At 36.1% G+C, this 15,039-nt stretch overlaps 1 long non-coding RNA gene across 3 annotated transcripts in view; it reads left to right on the top strand.

Moving 5' to 3' along the window:
* The first annotated feature begins 488 nt into the window (after positions 1–488).
* The window catches only part of LOC108352971 (uncharacterized), a 274,923-nt gene continuing 260,372 nt past the window's right edge, over positions 489–15,039 (top strand). For all 3 annotated transcript variants that reach the window (XR_010058022.1, XR_001841445.3, XR_005494276.2), the window contains exon 1: positions 489–559. This is a non-coding gene — a long non-coding RNA (uncharacterized LOC108352971). The remainder of the gene's footprint in view (positions 560–15,039) is intronic.

The following is a 15,039-nucleotide window of genomic DNA, read 5'->3' as shown; positions in this document are numbered from 1 at the left end:
GTAGTATAAGTGTTTTAACACACATGAGTCCCCACATTGTTTGAATGTACTGTGGAGAGAACATAAGTATATAATCAATGAAAAATAAGGTTTTAGAGTAAGAGATAGACTCTTCCATGAATGATCCCCTATAATTTTTTCTATACAAAGTGATGACCTCTGAAACCATATACAAACAAACTCAAAATGGAAGATGTTATCAGTTTTATAACGCATAGACGAAATTGGAGGAGTTACAAGGGAAGGACCAAGGAGGGACTGGAAGGACATATGGGAAGTGGAAGAAACAATGTAATAAAAGTAAACTAAAAAAATACACCCATAATCTTTTACCTTTTCATTCCTCTTTTTTTAACTGAGAAAGCCATTGTTTCTAGTTGTGAAAGTCCTAAGTATTCATGCCCAACTGGGTTTCTTTAGGAACACAGGGACAAATGGCAATGGGACTCTAGCTCTTAGTTCTAGAAGCCTGACAAAGAGGCATTTCCCCAGAATTCCATTTATGAAAGACCACAAGCTCTATAGACGCTAGAATCACAGAGATATGAAGACAGCATAGGTATGTATATCAATATTTTTTGTTCTTACAAAACTAGTTCTCTACTCCTGTGATTACCTCTAACAGCCCATATAGGAATATAAGGTTTTCCAAATAGCCTACTTCTGGTTACAATTCTACCTTACATTACACTACCCTGTTCCTTCAACACAATCACACATTACTCAATGCGTTTACTCTCTACATGCTTTTTTATTATTTCTGTGGATCTCATATCCATGTCAAAAAATCTAGACAGCACTTTTTTCAATGTCTTACACACATTGGAAACAAAATTCAAACTCATTCCCTCCAATATAGTTTAACTATGTTTTCCATCTCAACTTACAAGAGCATTTCTTCCTATTTTGCAATTTTCACTACCTTTATTTTAAGGAGCCTCTATTTTTCTAGAAAGGAAATATAGTGAATAGAGATGCTTTTCCTCCATAAACTTGGGTACTATCAATATATACATACATAGGCTCACTGTACACATGATGAACTGAATTCCAGTACCTATGGGGGAATACTTCTACAAACATTTCTAAAGTGTCTTCCTTGTACTGTGAAATCTCAGATTTTTTTTCTTGCAAAAAATGAAGGTATTACTCTGGAAATATTTTGGAAAACTCTCTAAAGTAAACACAAATGAAAGTGTTCAGAATTAAATATTCTCTTTTATTGACTTCACAATTATCTCCAAAAAGACAGAGAGTAAATTAGTAAATAGGTAGTAAGCAAAAGTTGTTAAAGAAGGCATGAATTTGTTTTGGTATTCTTTGTATTTCTTGCTTTCTATTTATTTGTTTCCATAGCTGTAAATTTTGCCTTCCAATGTTGTATAATTCAGGTTTCTTGATGTATAATTCCAATGTATGTAGAGTTGTAATGCAATTTTAATTTTATTTGCATAAGCACACACAATATTTCCTGGTTATTCTACTAGGATTACTTCTAATAACATGGCATATTTTATGTTTTTAGTTATTTGTGATAGGCAGTAATGACTTTCAAATGAATGATGATTTTACTCTAATCTCCTGATGAGGTAGACCCTAGCAAATTTAGTGCATCCCATCCACGTCTTTGAAAGACAGCAAGTTTCTAATCTTGGTGCTTGACATTATTATGCATACATTCAGTATTCCTGTTATTTGAACTTTTTGAATTTTCTAAACAGAGGGTTGATGATCACACAGGCTTTTGGCAAGTTGAAAGTTTCAGCTGTCATGGTCTTATAAATTGCCAACAAATCCGGCCATCATCTAAGGCTTTTCCAAAAATCTGTGTTGTCATAAAATTTGAAACAACTAACAAATAATATGTGTTCTTGACTAAAATATCATTATTTAGATTTTCTTGGGACATTTATTATTACTATTCATGCATATATTGCAACATCGATGGTAAATAACTTAGTTTCTATGAATTAGATCCCTTGTAACTTGCAGATTTTCCAATTTGCCTTATAAGAACTATTACCAAACATATATTTTCCATTCCTAGCGATATTATGTACAGTTGGAAACAGAAAACTGTCAAATCCTCCTGCTAATTAAGGAGAAAACAGTCTAGACTTATGTAATGAGCAGAAATCCTGCAATTCACCCTGGTACAAATCAGACAGTTCTCATATCAAATAAACATTAAAGGAATGCTTTTGAATACACCATTGTGCCTGAGGTTGACATTGCAGTTTTTCATCAACACAAAATTTAAACTTTTATAGCTAAAACAATATAACAGTTTAAAACAAAGACAAAGGTAAGGGCAAAAAATTCCACGAGGTTTCAGCAGGAAATAGGAAAAGGAAGGGAGACATGAACAAACAAACAAACACAGTCTTTTATCTTAACAATGTCTTTCTGAAAACTAATATTGTGCATGCTAATGTTTAAAAGTGCAAAATAAGAAAAGAAATAAAAGGCTCCAAATCTTCAAATCCATATAGAAAAACCTGGGTCCTCTGCTAGAGCAGCAATTATACTAACCAATTGTGCCTTATTGAAGACTTAACATATATTCTTCCACTAGACTCGATGTTTTATGTAAGTGCTTATGTATGATTTATTTTGAAAATATTTCATTAGACATTTCTAAAGATGTCTCTTTGAACACCAATTTAAACTAAATTGCACTTCACCTACAATCATCATAAACTGTTTTTTAAAGAATGATTATAATGGGAGGGAAAAGAGAGGGAGGGACCTTGTGAAGGTGGGGTCATAAGGGAGTGTAGTGTTGGGGATGTAAATAAATAAGTTGTTTTCACTTTAAAATTATTATAAAACCAACTTTTCCTCAGAGTTACATTATTTAACAGCATTATGCATAAGTACACGTTTTTGTCAAATAAACTGGAAAATTGGTCTAATTTGTAGTATATAGATGACAAAGAAAGTGATTGTGATTTGTAAACAGCTTAGCATTATTATGTAAAGAATGATTTAATATCTTTGAAACCACATAAAATTGATATGTTTGTTCATCAAGGAAAAAGCACCTGTTGATACAAAATGTAATTCATTAAAATAAAATGAAACTTTGACACCTCGAGCTCCTTTAATTCTTCCTCTCCCTCTTCTACAAGATACTAACGTTCCACTTAATGTTGGCTGTGGGTCTTTGTATCAGTTTCCACCAGTTGCTGGGTGTGGCCTCTTCAAAGACAGTTATGATAGGTCCCTGTTTTCAAGTAGTGCAGAATATCATTAATAGTGTCAGGGTCCCTCTCACTGAGTATCCCTCTCATGGCATCGGGTATAAAGTTGTTCCCTTCCTCTCCCCATACTCCATCCACTCTCCTTTCAACCACCCTACATGTGTAATCTATTTCTCTCTCTCTGTGAGATTCAAGTGTAATCCCATGTGCCTTTCTTGTTACTTAGCTTCTTTGGATCTGACTTTTGTAGGATAGTTAGTCTATGGATATTTTATGACTAATATCCACTTAGAAGTAAGTACAAACCATGTTTGTCTTTCTGGGTTGGGGCACCTCACTTCGGATGATCTTTTGTACTTCTGTTCATTTGCCTGGAGATTCCATGATGTCATTGTTTCTAATGGCTAGATAAAATCCCATTTAGAAAATGTATCACATATCACAGTTTCTTTAGCCATACCTCAGTTATGACACATTATCTTGTTTTACTTCCTGGCTATTGCACATAAAGCTGCTATGAACAGAGTTGAAAAAGACATACTAATCTGGGCACATAGGGGCTCACAAAGACTGAACAGCCAACCAGAGAGCATGTATTAGAGGGACCTAGACCCTCTGCAGGTAATGGGTCTTCATGTAAGGAGTCTCTGAAGGCCATCTCTGATTATATTGCCTGCCTTTGCACCCCTTTCCTTTAATTAGGCTGCCTTGTCTAGCCTCAATAGAAGATGTCCCTAGTCTTACTTGATATGCCAAGGCTAGTTGATATCCATAAGAGACCTCCACAGTTCTGAGTAGAAGCAGAGTAGGCGTGGATAGGGGGAAAGGGAGGTGGGGGAGGGACTCAGAGGAGAGGGGAGAGGTGAAGCTGTGATCAGGTTTTAAAATAAATAAATATTTAATAAAAATGAATTAAACTCTCGAAGTATCAAACAAATAGATAGATAGATAGATAGATAGATAGATAGATAGATAGATAGATAGATAAAGTAAATAATAGAGTGAAACTCCCTACCTCTATGAAGCCAGTCAGAATCACTACTGTAAACTTACAGCTGTCTATTTGGATTTACCTCCAAATCTTTATATTCTTTGCATCTGTTTTCATTGTTCTCTTCATTTAGGCGTGATAAATTTATCATATTTCTTTGTATATAGACTTTTACTTGAGAGCACTATCATAGTCACAATAGATAATATAATAATCACTTGTTATTGATGTGTCACGTTCTTGAGAGGAATGTTAAGGAGCATCACCAAGTGTGTAACTGAAGCAGTTAAAAATTTTGTATGGAATAAAAGAAAAGGAGACTATTCAAAGTCGTCTTTACACCCTTGTGTGATTAATAGCATGTGTGTTTGGGTCTTGAGAGATGCTAAGGAATTATAACGACTCGCTGCTCTTCCAGAGGATCGGAGTCCATTTTCTAGCAACCATAGGATGGTTCACAACCACGTGTAACTCAATTTCCAGGCAAACCATTTCTGGATTTCATGAACACCTCACATACACATGATATGCATAAAAATATACATACACACATACAAATATACATACATATGTATATACAAACATACATAAATATGAATGTGTCACACATATACATGTATATATGTGCATACATACATGCATATACACATGCATACATGTATACATACATATATGAACACAAATATATATAATACATACATACATAGATACATATATACATTAGTACCTAAACACAAATATATGTAATACATACATATGTACATACAGGCAAAACTCCCAAAATTAGTGTGACTTGATAGCATGTCCTAAGATCCCACTGGTTATCTTCTAGCATCTGTAGCTGGGCTGGCAAGAGTCCTTAGGCCACATTTTGCCAGTCATTAGGAAATGGGGATCAAGGATGCTGATGCTTAGTAAGATTTTCCACTTCCCTTTCAACCCACCTTAGAACCCACAGCATAAAATGGCAGCACCTGAGTTCTGAGTAGCTCTTTACCCAATTAAACTTCTGTGTAAACTGCTTCAAAGACACGCTCAGAATAGGCTCTTAGGTGTTTCCAATTTCAGTGTAGTTTAAACAGAATATTACACTTCTGAAACACCTTTCTGTGACAGAAATTGAATTGGAAATTCTGGAATCAACTACAATTGTTTGTCAAGAAACTTCCTTTGAGTTCTAAATGATTTGAAGATTCTGACTGATTTAATTTTAGTTGCTGAATTTCCTACAGACTCCAAACTGTCTAACACTTTCCCAAAAAAGAGTTTTTCATAGAAATATATATAAAATTAGTGAATATGTGAGGAAATTAAGAAACAGTATGGAAAATATAATTTATGATATCCAATTAAAATGTCTTAATTCTAGCAAAAATACATTATTGTTCTTGTTAAATATATTTAACTCTAAATACTTTCCACTATGCATGTTTTCTAATTCTTAAACATTTTTAAAAATTGTATTACTGAATTTGACTTCTTAATAATATATACATGTGAATTACTATAAAAATATAACGATGAGTTGAACATCACATAACAACACAAAGAAGTTATTTATAAGTACTTGAAATTATTTAGTAATGTTTAGAACATTTAAGGGTTGAAGTCAATTCTCGAGGTTCAGCATTAACACTGATATTTTCCTGATAATGTTTTCTTGTTCTCCACTTTTGTCCTAGTTTCTAAACTTTGAGGTCATTCTTCAAGGATTTAGAACATCAAGATAAGCCGAATTTATGATTTAACCATTTTGTGTCTTTTTTTTTTCTTTTTTTCGGAGCTGGGGACCGAACCCAGGGCCTTGCGCTTGCTAGGCAAGCGCTGTACCACTGAGCTAAATCCCCAACCCCGTTTCTTTTTTTTTTTTTTTTTTTGACTGGGATATATGCACTTATAAAGGATATAGTTATTTTATAATAAAGTATGATAAAAAGTACTTTAATGAACAACAGTACTAATCCACAGGAAACCTTAAACCCTGGGAAGACCCGTCATGTCATAGACCTCAGACTCTTCAGTAATAGATTACAAGAGCATTCATTAATGCTCCAAGTCAGCCATTATAAAAGGTGTTTTCATTTTCTAAAAACAAAAAAAGCAATCATGTTCTCCTTTCACATTGTAAGATGCAAGTTAGTTTTATGTTATGTAAGCAAGACAATTGGAGAGTGAATATCTCCTTTTATCTGCTATCTTCATGATTCTTCACTGAGTGTCACTGCTCCCAGGTGTACAACTGCACGCAGGATGCATTCGCTCACCCAGTGGAGTCTACCATCAATGTTCCAAATATTCCCAAGGCATAGACTGCTTCTCTACTGTTGCTATGTTGTCACAGTTTTCTTGAACCTTCAAGAAAAGACAAGGAACTTACACAAACACTGTGAGGCTACCAACCACTGATGTACCTTATTCTCAAGAGTTTACCTCCTAGAAAAAAAATATGATATGGCCGTCTTGATAAGCATGATTGGAAAACGCGTGGTACTTTCTAGAGATTCTACAGCAGCTCAGTGCTGGAAATGGAAATGAGAAGGAGTGGGGGAGGAAATCTAGGAGGAACAGAAGGACAAGGGGAGGGAGGGAAGAAAAGGGAGAAAGAGACAGATAAGTTAATTTATAGCACCATTTATTTGCATGTCTGTAGCAGCTAGTTTTTCTCCCCAAAAACCTAAATAAAACTTTCTGAGCTAGTTATTCATTGGCTTTAAATTTTCATTTTATTGAAGCATTCAAGTGCCTTCGCAAGGTATTTACATTCTAATTGTGTGGATGGGAAAAAAATGGAGTGGTGTTTTAAAAATCTACACCATCTGAAATAGCTTCTTTGTAAAGACTCATTTCATTTTAAAGCAAGTTTCCACGATGCCTTTAGTCTTTTCTGTGGAATTCAGTAAATAAAGACACTGATCGTTACCCATCTGACTATGTTTAGCTTTGTTTATTTTAGCATGCTAATGATTTCACTACAGCTGCACCTGTTACTGTCACTGAATTTAAGGGTCCTATGCTTCTAGCACATTCCTATTTTTAGAATAGTATTTGGTGCATCAGCTTCATCAAATACTTTTAGTCCTAAAGTGATTTAAGCTAGGAATCAGCAAACACCCATGAATATTTCTGTAAGTATTCTCTTGTCATTGAAGTTTCTCTCTGTGTCTTTTCTTCTGAGAGCATCTAATGAGGTATTGACATCGTATTACATTCTTTGTGAGACAAAGAATAATGCAAAAAGCAAAATTGTACAACTCAGTATTATTTATTCATAGGACACAGTTTTTAATTTTTGAAATTAAAATGAGATAATTTTCTTTCCCAATATCACACAATATTTATAATAATTCTGGGAAAAATGTGATAACTAACTAATAAACTTACTTCTCTCTGGAAAATCCTTATGAAAGGCAAAATGTTTTTAAATTCTGGTTTTGAGTTGTTATATATACTGGCTGGTTTTGTGTGTCAACTTGGCACAAGCTGTAGTTAGCACAAAGAAAGGAGCCTCCCTTGAGGTATTGCCGCCATGAGATCCAGCTGTAAGGCATTTTCTCAACTAGTGATTAACAGGGAAGTGCCCAGCCCATTATGGGTGGTGCCATCACTTGTCTAGTAATCTAGTGCTCTATAAGAAAGCAAGCTGAGCAAGCCAGGGGAAGCCATCCAGTGAGCAGCACAACTCCATGATGGGTCCATCAGCTCCTGCCTCCAATTTCCTGCCCTGCATTAGTTCCTGTCCTGACTTCCTTCGGTGATGAACAGCAGTGTGGAAGTTTAAGCCAAATAAACCCTTTCCTCGACAGCTTGCTTCTTGGTTTTGATGTTGTATACAGGAATACAAATACAGACCAGGACAAGTGGGCACCAGGGCCTGGGATACTGCTGTGATAGGCCTAACCATGCTTTTGTTTGGAGAAATGTGGATTTTGGGACTCTGGATTTGGAAAGCAGTGGAATGCTTTAAATGGGGCTTAATGGGTTATGCAAGTAGGAGTATGGAAGACTTGCTGCTGCCAGTGATTTGAACTGTGCAGACCTGACCAAAAGGGTTTCAGAGGAAAGGAATTTCAGTATGTGGAGGAGAGACTGTTTTTGTGGTATTTTAGTGAATATGGCTGCTTTTCAACATTTTTTGTACAGTCTATCTGAGGCTCAGGTAATGAGATTTATATTAATTTCATTGATAAAGGAAGTCTCAGAAAAGCCCAGCAGAGACTTTGTTCTCTGGTTCAGTCTCATGAAGAGCATTTTGAACAAGCATAGCAAGCATAGAAAGGTACACTATAAAATCTATGGTTCAAGTATTAAAAGAGAAGCCCCAGGCAGTGAAATGGAGCATAATCCTGTGTTCTAGGAGTTAGCAGAGTAAGAGACTGGGATTTTGGGACAGGATCCTACCCAACTAAATTTAGATCCATGCCTGGTGATATATACCTTTAATCCCAGGAGACAGGCTTTGCAGATCTGAATTCAAGATCAATCTACAGAGCAAGTACAGGACAGCCAAGATTAGGCAGGAAGCAGTTGGAAAACAGGAAGGTAGTAGTAATGTAATAGAACAAGGGGGCATGTTCCAAATCCTGCAAGCAGCAGAACATAGTAGCTTTAGCCATGTGGCTCTGGCTTTAGAGTGAAGAATAGAAGGGACTACTGAGACAACTGATGCTGCTTAGCTTAAGCTAAGAAATTAGCAGTGATTAAAAAGAGACCAGCATCACTGAGGTGAAATCTTCTGGGAAATGTTTTCTGAGAGCACAACGAATACCCAAAAACAAAAACAAAAACAACAACAACAACAAAAAAAAAAAAAACCCTATGTCCCAGAGACAGCCACAGTTGTACTACAGCTGTACTTGGTAATGTATAAGAGTCACCTAGGTTACTGAACAGGTCATGTAAGGGCGTTGAGGTTTGGTACCATGACTAGAGCCTATGAAAGACTATTGGTGAAGCCTTGTTGCCATGGAAGACCCCAGTGTGCCATATGCCAGTCCCATAGGATGATCACCAAGAACAGCAGCAGTAGTGGAACATAGGCAACTGGAGCCTAGAAAACAAGCTGTGTGCTTCAAATGACAGAGCTGGAGAAGTGGCCCAAGCCCTTGGAGGAGCCCAGAAGATGATGAGTGGATCCCAGACATTGGACAGTAAAAATTTGATTTTGCTTCTGTATGTGACTGTGCCCTGATATTTTTCCCTCTTGAAGTAAAGTATTTTAGTGGTGCCCACAGTTAAGGGACTGAATTGTAAAAAGACTTTGAAGTTTAAAAGGGATTGCATATTTTAAAGAGATTGAAATTATAATATGTCGGAATTTGTAAAGTTATTTAGATATGGGGGAATGAATAAGAAAGGAAAGGTTGATGTGTTTGTGTGTCAAGTTGCCAAGGCGTCAGTTGTACTAGCTGGTTTTGTGTGGCAACTTGACACAAGCTGTAGTTATCACAGTGAAAGGAGCCTCCCTTGAGGAAATGCCACTATGAAATCCAGGTATAAGGCATTTTCTGAATTAGGGATCAAGTAGTGAGGGCCCATCCCATTGTGGGTGGTGCCATCCCTGGGCTGGTAGTCCTGGGTTCTATAAGTAAGCAAGTTGAGAAAGCCAAGGGAAAGCAAGCCAGTAAGCAGCACCCTCCATGACCTCTGCATCCCTTCCTGCCTCTAGGTTCCTGCCCTGTTTTAGTTCCTATCCTGACTTCCTTTGGTGATGAACAGGAATGCTGAAGTGCAAGCTGAATAAACCCTTTCCTTGACAGCTTGCTTCTTGGTCATGTTTTATGCAGGAATAGAAACTGTGGCTAAGACAGCATGCAAATTCATGGACATCAATGTATCACCTTTTCCCTATGTCTTTCAGTGCCTTTCCTCCTGTCTCCCTCTTGCAGATCCAACTTTCTCATATAAGACTCTTCTGCCCTTGTGTCACATCTATTGTATGTACCTTCTTTCCCCTACATGATATCTTGAGTTGCTTAGAGAAAGACATATCCATACATCATTCAAACCCCACAAAGCAATGAATGCATGATATCCCATAACATTTTCAGTTTACTTAGCTTTTATTATATTTATAAATATTGATGAGAAATCTGGCCCTCTTCACCAGGAAATGTTATATTTCTAGACAAGTAGGTTAAAATGTACAAATTATAAGGATTGAAAATATACAGATTATTATATCAGTTTAAAATACTAATCCAGTTTTTATGTTTTATGGTGAGAGTGTATGTTCACTCTGAAAAATCATACCTAGTATATGTCAAATGTTAACTTTTAACATGTGAATGAAGGGATAATATAATATATGCATTTACTTGGCTATAAATCTGTATTAAGTCTTCATCCTCATCATAATCCAATTCAAACAGAACTAGTTAATTGCATATATTTTGTAACAACAACAAAAACATCCTTTAATAAGTTTTAAATGGGATAAGAATCTTTCAGGACAAAGAAAAAAATTACAAGAGTCTCTCTCTCTCTCTCTCTCTATATATATATATATATATATATATATATATATATATGACAGTTAATATTTACTTCAAAAGGATCACACGAATATGGCTTGACTCACTGTGAGAACTGGGCTCCATTCTGTAGTTGAACCAAGGCACTAATTATGATAGTTTTGATCAACCTTGCCACATTTTTACCCTTTAGCACACTTAGCCCTTCATCCTTTTTATAGTAACATTGCTAAGCCTACGTAGTTCTTATTCCTAGTTTTTTATTCTTGATATTTAATTGGACATATCTGGTTAAATTAAATATGTATAACTAGTTAGTAACTGGAATATTTAAAAAATAATTTTGAAATACTAATCACTGATTTGAGGTTGAGCTGGACTTTAATCATATATAATATCTCATTGTAAATTACCTTCAAGAGATTAATTTAGATATAGTAATAAAGATATATGTTACTCTATGAGTGGAAATGTATCCCAGGATTAACATTAACTATGGGAACATAATATAAACAAATCCACTCAAGCAATACCACATAAAAATTGTTTAGGGAATAGCTGGTAAGAGTCAGAATATTAAAAAAAACTATAGTATGATAACTGATGAAGTGAAGAACAAGCAATATATGAAATTATGTATTTATATTGGAACAGGGTTGTGACAAGGATGAAGAGCTGCTGTAGATTTATAGTTACATCAATTCCTTTATCATATTATTTCTTCATTCATTTAAATGTTAATTGGGAACATTTGACACTTACTAGGTACGACTTTTTCAGAGTGAACAGTCTCTCCATGTGTACTAGTGAGAAAATTAGGCACTGAGAAATTTTTGTAAAGTTTTTGTTATTAAAATATTTGGCAAAAAAAATAAGGAGTGCTACAGATAAGACAGCACACACAGATAAGATTAGCCTACTAATCTATTAGTCCTTGAAATTGCCGTTCTATTGTGTCTTCAAAATCAGTAAGAAATCGGCCTATAATTTAAAACTACTTATCAAATCTATTATGGTGACAAACATTCATGTTGATAAATTCTGAAGATCTATAGAAAATTTTTGTGAGAATTTATAGTATCTTGTCATTGTCCTGTTAGGGGTCGTATAACTGAATAAGCTAACTCTTTAAAGTTTTCTAAAAATAAATCTGGCAGATTGATTCAACTGAACTATTATGGCTTAAAACTCCTCTCCAAGCTGACTGATTCAACATGGCCACTCTTGGCTTCTCAGGGAATTTCTTCGTTTGGAAAAACTTCCTCTGAATTCCACAAACTGAACTGAACTGAACTGCACTCAGTGAAATGCCTTCCTCTCCTGACTCACTCTACACTGCTTCTTGTAGCTTCTCTTTCCTGTTTGGTTCTGAGAGTTGGGCATACCTTATATCTGACTTCTGTCAAATCTTTCTCTGACTCTTCACTTTGTCTGACATTCAATTAGATGTCATTTTCAAAAGCAGGTGGGTTCTTCTGCAAACCAACTTTGTATTCATTCTTTGGGAATAAAGGTCTGTACCAAGAGCGTGTCTGTATTCTAGGCAGATCATAAAAACCTAGATGCTCGGTCTTTTAATGTGTTTCCATACAAGAGCAATGAAGTTGCTGGATTAAAATTCCTCCTCATTATTTTCTAATGTCATTTTGATAACCTTAAGATATTTATATATTTTACAAAGTGTCTACTGTATTATATTTCCAAGGATATTTCACTTGGCCCTTAAATTTAGTTGTTCATACCTGCATTTTCTCCTTCATCCTACTCTTCCCTCCTCCTCCCCAATTGTTCTCCGTCTTCCAGTTCTGCTTCTCTGTCTATAACTGCCTTTCTTACTTACCTGTCTTAGGCAGACCTATCCCTCCCACTTATAACCTTACTAAACCTAACCTCTTTAGGGCTATGAATTGTAACTTACTCATCGTTGACCTAACACCCAACATCCACATTTAAAATAATGTGCATCATATTTGTTTTTCTGGCTAAAAGACACTTAAAAAATCATGCTGGGATAGACAAAATATATGACTGTAGGAATCACACATATTTATAATTCTAGCTGCAAAAATTGTGAAGGCCTGGATGAAGGCAGGGGGCAAAGAGGATTATAGCTAGAATTTCTTATTTAAGAAAAAAAATCAACAAAAGTCAAACAATTAGATATTCTATTTGATTTTGAAAAACAGGTGTGATTTATTCAACATGAGTGTCTGACCTAGGAAAAAACTAAAGTTTTGTTTGTTTGTTCTCTGTTCTCTAGAAATGTTAATGCGAAGAATAAGTTTTTAAAATCTCTAAGTAGGATTTCAGTTCTGCCCTTGAAGATTTACTAGTTTAAATTAACAGGTTATCAAGGCCAGGCTTGAAAAAAACAACTTCTACCCCTTTCTAGTTACTTGTCTTCTGTTTTTCCTGGAATTTACCCCTTCTTCTATACGTGGTATATACTGAATTATTAATTTAAAATATATACCATGCACATATTTTTCTTCAGACATCGTAATATTTAAATTTTTTGAGTTCCAGTGTCCTCAAATGCATAGTTGTTAAGGAGTTTGTTGTTAAACAAAATCAGAGATTTGCACAGTAGAATCATATTGCTTTTCAATATGCAGAGGGTAAGAATGCCTTAGAGTTCTTTTACATTAATATTGTTAGACCCTTAGACAAAAAATGGTTAAATAAAAGATGGTGGAAACTCCTTAGTCTGTCTCAGATTAATCTGTATCTTACTGGGTTATGATCCCACATCAAGCATTTTTGTATGAGATCACACTAACAATACACACTTTGAGACTTTATCCAAAAGCAGTTTTCTCTTTGACTTTTTTACCCATTGCATTCCTACTAAAAATAGAATATATCAAAAATATATTTTGTACAGAAAATGAACAATGGTCAGTACTAGGAAACCTAAAAGTAAACATTGTCTTATTACAGACTTATTCAAGATTCAAAGCTCTTTTTTATTTTCTTTAAATATGTTTTAGCATCTATGTAAACTCTTCAAGTCACAGTATGTATGGGCTTCACTATCATAGGATCAGTCTCTTCTCCATCATGTAGGGCATGGCATGGACAACTATACTATAGCCAAACAAGTTAATAAGCAAAGATAAGACAACATTAAAGCAGCTTGGTGAAGAGAGAGAACAGGACCGATGAAGTCAGAGATACACAAGGAGCCAGTAAGGGAGAGGAGCACAGCACAACAACATGTGTGTGTGTGTGTGTGTGTGTGTGTGTGTGTGTGTGTGTGTGTGTGTGTGTATTGTGGCCTAGGACTGGCTCATGTATGCTCCCTGGTTGGTGGCTCAGAGTCTGAGAGATCTCAGGGGTCCTGGGTAGTTGAGACTGCTGGTCTTCCTAAGGGGTCATCCTCCTCCTTAGCTTCTTCCAGCCTTTCCCTAATTCAACCACAGGGTTCCCCGACTTCAGTCCAATGGCTGAGCATAAGTATTTGCGTCTCTCTAAGTGAGCTGCTTGCTGTTCCTCTCAGAAGGCAGTCATGCTGGGCTCCTGCTTTTAAGCACACAACAGCATCAGTATCTTTTGATACCCTGACCACAACTTCTCTTTCCTATTCTCCCCAACCCTCCTTGCTACTTCCCATCTCCTCCTCCCTGCCCCTTAATGCTCTCTTCCTACATTTCCCTTTAGAAAATGTCAGGCCTCAAAGGCCAAAAATGGCAAATCAAGTTGCAGTAAGAATACGTACCTCCCCTCTTATTAAGGTTGCACAAGTATGAAGGAAAGGTTCTCAAGACAGGCAAAATCATCAGAAGCAGCACCTTCTCCCACTGTTTGTATTTTACATGAAGACTAAGCTACACAGCTGTAATATATATGCAGAGGGCTTAAGTCCCATGGAGGCTCCCTGGTTATGGGCTCAGTCTCCTTTGGGCTCCCATGAGACCAGGTTAGTAAAAGAACACCTGACATAAGGGTCTCCAAGGCTTACCAATTAATATGTTCACCCTTTCTAGTGCCTTCTGAATTCCGACTGCCCGGTTCAACTTAGCTGTTCCTGCTCAAACACCTCTCCCAGATGACTCTTTCAATTTGTCTTCTTCAGCTTCTAAATGATTTGCTCTGCTTGGCCTCGAACTAACTCTAGCAATATGTTTTAATTTTTTGGCTCATTCTCTGGCCCATTCTATCCTCACCTGTGTCTAACTTGTTCTCCCCTTAACCTGTCTCAAGACTATGCTGGCTACACTCTGCCTTCTCTCTATCTCCCTGTTACTCTTAAGTATACTCACTTTCCTGTGTGTTCTCATGAGAGTTAGTAAATCCTGTTTCTGACTTATTCTACCAAATTTCTCTGATTTGTCCCATGGCCTATGTCTCCATTAGAAGTCATATTCAACATGAC

This window comes from Rattus norvegicus, chromosome 15, assembly GCF_036323735.1.
Source record: "Rattus norvegicus strain BN/NHsdMcwi chromosome 15, GRCr8, whole genome shotgun sequence".
Classification (NCBI taxonomy): Eukaryota; Metazoa; Chordata; class Mammalia; order Rodentia; family Muridae; genus Rattus; species Rattus norvegicus.
The sequence above is the reverse complement of the archived record's forward strand: the minus strand, read 5'-3'. Positions and strand labels throughout refer to the sequence as shown.